This window comes from Talpa occidentalis, unplaced genomic scaffold, assembly GCF_014898055.3.
Source record: "Talpa occidentalis isolate TD23 unplaced genomic scaffold, MPIMG_talOcc4v2.1 talOcc4.16, whole genome shotgun sequence".
NCBI lineage: Eukaryota > Metazoa > Chordata > Mammalia > Eulipotyphla > Talpidae > Talpa > Talpa occidentalis.
Window position 1 is genome coordinate 55,978,434 of NW_023601653.1, and position 8,752 is coordinate 55,987,185.

An 8,752-nucleotide genomic window follows, 5' to 3' on the forward strand; every position below is an offset into this window, starting at 1 on the left:
TTCATCTGGAGAGGTCGAGAAAGGGGGCGGCATTACTAAATGAGGCAGATAGAAGGGCACCTTGAGCTTTCTACTGAGCCAGAGCCAGGATCTCAAGGACAATGGGTCAAAGCAATTCTGGGAAAAGCAAACTGCAGATCCCAAACATCTTCTTTTGTTAACCTGGCCATTCAGCTAAGTCTCATACAACTACACAACCTCATCTAGTGGTGTTCTATAAAGCAGTAGAAGATAGGGCCATTAAGGGAAGAAAAGCTTGTCCCCAAATCATCCCAGTTTACAGATGCTCATGCACGCAGCAGCATATAAATAGTAGCAATTAGGAGCTCTGCCATCTATTAATTAAGGACAAGATCAGGCGTAAAATGAACAGTAGTCTGGTTTCATAAGAGTGGGAGTGGGGAAGATTGGAAACATCATTAAGAAGAACAGCAATCAAGAGCGGGTTTAGGCAATCTCCCAATTTCATCCCAATGTTAAGAGGGAGAGGGGGAGGATAACACTTGACTTGCAACTAAGAACGCAGTAGGAATAACAATAAACAATCTCAACCATACTCAGTCTCCAAAGGAACAGATAAGACCCTGATTTCTGTAATTACCCTATGGATCATGGGGAACCTCTCACTCATGTGTCTGCACAAGTTTCCAAGTCCTAACTGGTTTTTTGTTGCTCTGAACTCTTCTCTCTGCATGTCACTGTAAGCTAAGAGTCTTTTATAGGGGGAGAGAGGAAGTAAAAGGAAAAGCCTGTTCTCCATTTCATACTCCATTAGGTAGTGTCACCTGAAGATGGCAGCTGACTCTATGGCACCTTTATCCTTCCAGTCTGTCTCTACAGCAGTGAACAATCATGCATTTCCCTGCAGACTGGAGCATAAGCAGCTGCTCAGGTCAGTAGGACCTAGCTCATCAGTCAATACTTGGAAAAAGCTTCTGTATGAGATTTGATCCTGCCACCATCTTTCTTCACTGTACCTGTTAATTCATTCCTGTTCACAGCTTCTACACCTACAATTGAAATTTCAAAAAAGATACAGAATTGATTTACTCCTATTAATTTCATCTTTCTAAAGCAGACAGAGCATCCCCGTTTCTTGGATATTGTTTTAAATCATCTTAGATCACTTGGTCTTGTGTGCTCTACAAATCTTAACCTAGACGTGGACATTGTCTCCTAAAAAATGATTTACAAGAAGCCTGCCTAGAGGAAGTGAGATGCTCCAGATGACCTCTGAAAGTCCCTGCCAGGGTTATGTTTTGAATTTTCCATAACATTTCATTATGTAAAACAGACCTATTAGCAGTGTTTACTTAGGCACATGGAAGAAGATTTAGACAATTACCTAAAAATCCACTGTGACTTTTCAGTAAATGTTATTAAAAGAAAAGTAGGAGATGGGGCTTGAATTATACAGGGTGTTTATTTCCATTGACCAAAGTCACGAAATTATTACTTCATTTCACTTGACCCGATTAGGCATAAGTTCACAACAGATTTCATCTGAGGACAGACAGAAAGGGACACAGAACTATATAAAAACTGCCATAGTAGGAAGTATTCCACAAAGGTTCATTTATTTAAGGTGGGTGGAGTGTTGGGGAAAAAAGTAAAAGAACCCCACCATAAAGTCAGAACTGTTGAAAATGTAAGTTAGGGTAATGAGGATACATCATTATGAGGATGGCTAACAGGCAACGTTTAATACCAAAATTTTACTAGATTTACAAAATGAAATAATGAAATGGCTGTTTGTCTTTAGAATCACGTTCATAATATTCAACTTTACAGAAGATGTTGAACAAGAGGTGAATACTATATGAGATTCTCACTAGAAAGAGCTACAGTGGTCAGAAGGGGCATTTTAAAACATTACTTACAATGATTAAAAACTTAAAAGTGAATTTAAAATTCACCTAGGGAAGTAGAAGCTAATTCTCTTGATGGGAATAAAGAAATTACAAAAATAACTACCCCAGCCTCAGCAACTCAACAGTACAAATTAAGCACTTCCTGGTTTGTGTCTTCTGAGACTGCGTAAATGTATGCATTTCACACTCTACAGAAGGAAAGCCAGTTAATGAAGACAATCATGGGCGACAGAAAACCAAGGCAAATATCCTTAACAACTGATCCAATCTCTACACAGTTGTCAGAATTTTTTCAGTGGTCATAGGAAAAGTACACCACACTTTCAAGAAGAAAACAAGGAGGTATTACAAGATAAAGATTATGAATAGAAGTATTCTTTTTAAGCAACATGATACTTCAATATGCTGCAATATTAAGAAGAATCAAGAGAAAAGGGAAATGAAGGATTCAAAGGATTGAACGTTTGGTCAAGACGTAAGTAAACATAGACCCATATAAGGCATTGTAGCAGTTAACTCTAGGAAATTAGGAAGAAGTGAGTCCTGCTATAATAAATGGAATAATGCAGTAAGTACTAGAATGGTGATATGTACATAGGAAAAAAGGGATGCAAGAAGGAATTGGACTGGAGGAGAGGAAAGGATTGTTGAGTGGCCCTCGGGGATGAGATGGAATGAAGTATTCTGCACAAGCCATCAGCACCTTGGAAGGAGAAAAAAGGTGGTTTGTATTTTTCCTAGGCTGATTATTCAGAGTGCAAAAGACGTGCTCAAAACATCCAAGGTGCATGTGAGAGTAGAATTAAATGAGAGTCAAGGAGCTCAAGCTGAATGGGAGAAAACTGAATGTAATTGGGGGCTATCAACTTAGAAATGAATGAGAAGTTAGGGCCCTGGAGGGTGACATGAAGTTCATTGAAAGTAGAGTAATGGTGAAGATAGAAAAAAGAGACTGGGAGAATTTCAGACATTAAAACTTGTTTAAAATTACTTTTGGATGATGAGTTTAAGGTGTGGCCAAATACATGGGTTGTGAATATGAAGTGGAAGCAATGGCCACTAAAAGAGAGGAGGCCGCAGAAGTGAGAGGCTTGGATGGATCAGTTGCAGACACACTGAAAGCTACCCAGAATCATGGAGTCAAGAAGATTACAGTAATCTAACAGTCAACATCTTTGAGAAATCAGAAGGCAGCACATAAGTCACTGTGATGAAGATGAGGATGGTAAATGCCATTATCAACAAATGGCATGGATTTTGATTAGAGAATTGACATGAAAAGTAACAATCCTCTAAATGTGATGTAATCAGGTGAAGTACAAGCCATAGTTTAAGGACAGATGAAGGAAAATATTTAAAAGGGGAAAAATACTAAGCTGGAAGAGAAAAGAAAATTGATTGCCAACAAAAAGTATTCTAAAAGTACTGGTAAAGATGGCAAAAGGAAGGAATTAGTGTGAGAAACCACCATCTTATACCTATCAAACAACCAGAATCAATAATAACCTTCCAAAAATGAAATCATAGTGATTTAGATGATTTAGCTAGTGAACTCTCCTGAACATTTAAATAAAAAATAAATGTCAATTATCCATAACTTTTCTTCATAAAACAGAAGCTGAGGGCCACTTCCAAACTCATTTTATGAAGTCAACCACTTACCAGAAGAAAAAAGCCAGAGAAAGATATTGAAAACTAATATCCCCTCCCCACTGGACACAGATGCAAACACTGTGAACAAAGTATTAAGAAATCAAATATGGCAATGTGCAAAAACAATTAGCCTCCACAGCCAAGTACGATTCATTCCAGGTCTGAAAGGTTAGTTCAATATGATAATATCAATTAATGTGATGAATTAAGTTAAAGAAGAAATACCACACAATTATTAATTGTCATAGAACAAGCATTAGACACAACCAAATAATTCATAATGAAACACTCAGCAAACCCGTAATAGGAAGAACTTCCTCAACTTGATTTCAAAAACTACAAAAAAAACAAACAAACTATAGCTAGCATCATATTGAATGGTGAGAGGCGACGTATTTCCTTCAAGATAAGGAACAAGGTAAGGATATCCCACTAAACACTCCTATTTAACATCATACTGCAAATCCTAGCAGAATAATAAAGAAAAAAAAAAGGAAACAGAATGCATAAAGATTAAACTAAAGAAATGAAACTGCTTTGATTTGCATATGATATGACTGGTTATGTAGAAAACTCCAAAGAATCTACAACACAATCTACTGAAGCCAGGATAACAGAATAGAAGGTAAAACCAATTTATAATAGTTCTCCAAAAATGAAATGCTTAAGTATAATCTAATAAAATATGCACAGAATCTTTATTCAGAAAGCTATAAAAGTCTGATGAGATATATCAAATAAGATCTTACAATAAGAAGAGAGATTATATCTTGATGGATGGGAAAACATGAGATTGTTAAAATGTCAATTCTTCCCATTTCAATCTATAGATTCAATACAATTCAAATAAAAATTCCAGTGAACTATTCAGTGGTGAAAAGAAGTAAACTATCAAGCCACTTAGAAGAATCTTAAATGAAAGAAACTCAGCTAAGTGGAAGAAGACTGAAAGGGATACATATTAAATAATTTCAAGTATATGACATTCTGGAAGGCAAAACTGTAGAGATGGTAAATAGAGCAGTGATTGACCAGGGTTCAGGGTTATGGGAAGAGGTGAACAGGTGAAACAAGGGCATTTTTTAGAATGGTGAAACTAGTCTATATTGTATGTCATTGCAATGGTGGATGTAGACATAAAGCATTTCTTAAACCTCATGAAACTTTACAGCAGAAAAAGTAAATATTATTTAATGCAAGCCTAAAAAATCAATAAGGAGGTTGAGGACTCTGGATTGTATGCAGGTTGTGACAAAAGAATTTAAGGATATAACACATACATGAAGCAACCTCACTGAAGTGGATGAGAGGGAAAAGAAGCTGACTTAAGTAAGTTTAGAAATGAATAGAGTCTGTAAGAGTAAATGAAAAAGGAACTGTCTGTAAGCACTATTTTCTAGTTAATAAAGTTGCTTCCCACAGGGATGGAGATTAACAATTCTGAAACCATATGCAAAAAATAGAACTAAACAATTAATTAAATAAACAGATGGAGGAGGGTCAGAATCAAGTGTAGCACTGTTGGAGTGGGAGGTTACAAACAGGGAGAAAAGTCAGAATGATCCATATGGTTTAGATGATGACTCCTGTTAGCTTGATATACATGAATGTCATATCTAGAAATATTTATGACTATATGTATACCCAAGGGCAAGTGTAAATATATTTCCATGCTGTCTTATAAATGAAAACAGAGTTCTTTGGAGATCTAGTTGATACTTATAGTGCCAGAAAGCTAATAATAATAATAATAGAGAGTTATGTCAGTTAGCACCTGTTTTCCAATGACCAAAGCTGGAACAATATGAGCAATTAGTGTTAGATTATGAATCAAAAAATAAAATAAAATCCAGGCATCATACTGATATGAATTAATAAGTAGATGGAGGAGAAAAGACAAGTCTGTCTTGCAGAAAATTGCCACTTGATGTCTGTAGACACTCTGAACTCGAGGAGGTGGAACATAATTTCCCAATCCTTAAATGTGGGTCATGCATAGTCACTTCTTCCCAATGAGTAGTGTCAAAAAAGAGCAGGATCTAAGAAAGACTTTAGAGTGGAGAAAACTTAAAAGCATGATCACAGTCAGATGACCAGAGTCAACAGCAACTGTGAGAAGTCATACTGACAGCCTGTCATCTCCATGGGAGTTATGAGAGGGGCACGTTACCTATGTGGTTTTCCCCAAAAATCTTCATCCCAGTTAAATCATGGGAAAAAAACCTACAACATCAAACAAACCCCAGTAGAAGCACATTCTACAAAATACTTGAGGCACATTCTACAAAATACTTGGTCAGTACTTCTGAAAACCCTTAAGGAAAAAAAAAAAAAAACAGAATAAAAAGATCTGAGAAACTGCTAGAGCCAAGAGTTGCCTAGAGACATGACATCTGAATGTAATGTGGTGTCCTACACACAGTTCGGAAACAGAAAAAGAAAACTAAGTAAAAACTAAGGAAATCTGAATAATGTATGGATCTAAGTTAATCACTTATCAATGTTGATACTGCATTATCAATAATATATCAGGAGTAATGTACAATATTAATAATTACACCAAATTATCTATAATATTGTGTGACACATGTATCATATACTGTAAGATGTTAATAGGGAAAACTGAATATGGGGTATCTGGGAACTCTGTTCTGTCTTTGCAAATCTTCTATAAATTTAAATTTATATAGCATATATAGTATATAAAATGCATCAACCTGTAAGATTAAGTCTATTTAAAATTTTAAAAATCTTACCTAGAAAAACAAAAAGAAGACTAGCATCATGTCCAATTCTAAAATGCCATTATCACTCTCCAAAAAAACATTTTTTCTCATTATCAATTGAGTCATTTATTATTCCAAACACTAAATGTATTCTTTCTGTCAGAAAACTAGATGTAATTTGACTTTTTCTTCTTCCTTCATCAGCTATTTAAATACTCACTAGTCAAATATTCTTCCTAAATAAATTAGAAATTCATTCCTGTTCTTCATTAGCTCAGTATTGTTCACTGGACTTCTCAATAGATATATATTTACTGCCCCAGCTTCTGTTCTTCTCCTATTTTTTCAAAAGATTAATTAATTAATTTATTTATTTATTCATTCATTCATTCATTCAAGCACTGGGTACAGTCAGAAGCACGGGAGGGTGAGAGAATTCACCAGAGCCAGAGTGGGGAGCAGAACAGGCAGAAGGACCGAAGTACACTGCTGAGGGGAGCAGCGGGCGGCAGAGGTCGTGCACCATGTGGGACCCTCCCCGGCAGACTGGGGATCGAACCGGCACTGCAGAGGCTGAGGGCAGCTTTGCAGCCCAGCACTTAACCGCTGGGCCACCAGGGGAGGCCCTGTTCTTCTCCAATTTTAATGCATTGTGTCCTACTGCAACCAGAGTGAAACTCAGAAATACCAAAATGTTTTACTCTCCTTTACTGCTTATAATCCTCCTCACTCCTCCATGCCTTTATGGAGTAGAAATAGCTTAAATGCCTCATGGGAGACCCTTGGCAACTCACCTCTACCTGCTTTGCCAGCCTCATCTTCCTACACTGCCTATGCCATACTTTGCCCCAGTATAGTAAATTACTTAGTTATTTGAATAGCTTGAGCTCTCTCATGCCATTCTGCAATATTTTCCTTCCGGAGCTGAAATTCTACCTTTTCTGGGATGCCTTCTCTACCTCTTCCAGACTGTTAGATGCCCTTCTTCCCCCACCTCCCTGCCGCCCCCACTTTCTGGCTGTAACTCAGTGAAATATTTATTACTCTGCATATTTTTTCATTTCTTATTCACATATACTCATCTTGAATTTTTGAAAGGGCATATTTTCTCTCTGAATTCCAAGAATCTAGCATAGTGCTTGAATATAATAGATTCAGCAAGTATCTCTTTTAAAAGTTTTACAACTCAACTTCTGAAACCATAGCTGGGCCTAAACAGTCTGTCATTCTTTTAGAGAACATATAGTATACATTTGGTAGGGAAGAAAAGGGAGATGCCAATATTTGTACAGTAAACATTACACGGTGAGGATTGCTACAGGAGCTAGACACACATTAATTCACTAAATGTATTAAATCCTATTTTACACCTGATAGAACTGAGGCTTGGGTGGAAGAAGTTACACTGGACATTTTTCTCCTTTAAAGGTGTAATTCTCATTTTACTTCTCATAGTCAGATAAATTCAGAAAGAACCGAGTTTGACAGATCTAAACACTGGCCCTGTGATAGGTAAGCTGGGTTGAAGATCAGCGTTTGGATCTATGTCATTAATCTAGGACTTTGGGTTTCATGCACAACTGAGTGTTGGATTTGCAAATCAAAGATAACTGCCAAAATGCTGTTTCAAACACAATGAAACAGCAAGGACGTTACCACTACTGATGGTTACATCGATACTGGGAACAGAAAGAGATACCTGCAAATCTGCTTGAAGTTCCTGGATATTAAATTTCTCACTATCATCAAGAAAGCAAGTTTCCTGGGAGATCTGTTCTATCCCAAGTTTCCTGGGATATCAGTCCCTGAGTACTTAGTACTGAGTACTGATTGCTTTTTCCTAGATCGTACACATTTGGCCTAAAAATAAAGGTCATAGAGTCTCTTCTAAGTTCTTCATGAAAAAACACAGCATGGGATACAGAGAATAGAAACTGGAAAAAAAATTGTCTTAAAGAAATGAAAAGTATAAAATTTTTGGAGAGAAATGATAGAAAAAGGAAGCAAAATAAAGGAATTCATATATATATATATATATATATATATATATATATACATATAGCTGAAATCCAAAGAGGACATAGAAAGGAATGGACCAAAAAAATTAAATTAATAATCAAAAAAAATTAATTAAACAATGGTGTGAATTTATGTATTGAGAGAGCAGTACCAGACAAAATCAAACAGAACAATTAGCTGAGCAGGCTTTCAATACTATTAGCCTTCAAAGATGAATAAAGGGCCCTTAAGGAAGCAAAGTTAAAATATCAAGTCACCTGTAAAGGGGGAAACAGGGCCGCCTTATGTTATCTAACAGCAGTATTTAACCACAGAATAACAAGTACCGTGGGCATAAGCTACTCAAGAAAAGAAAGTTTGTGCCTCCCCAGTGGTGCAGCGGTTGAGCGCTGGGCTGCGAAGCTGCCAGCAGCCTCTGCAGTGCCGGTTCGATCCCCAGTCTGCCAGGGAGGGTCCCACATGGCGCGCAGACCTCTCCTGCCG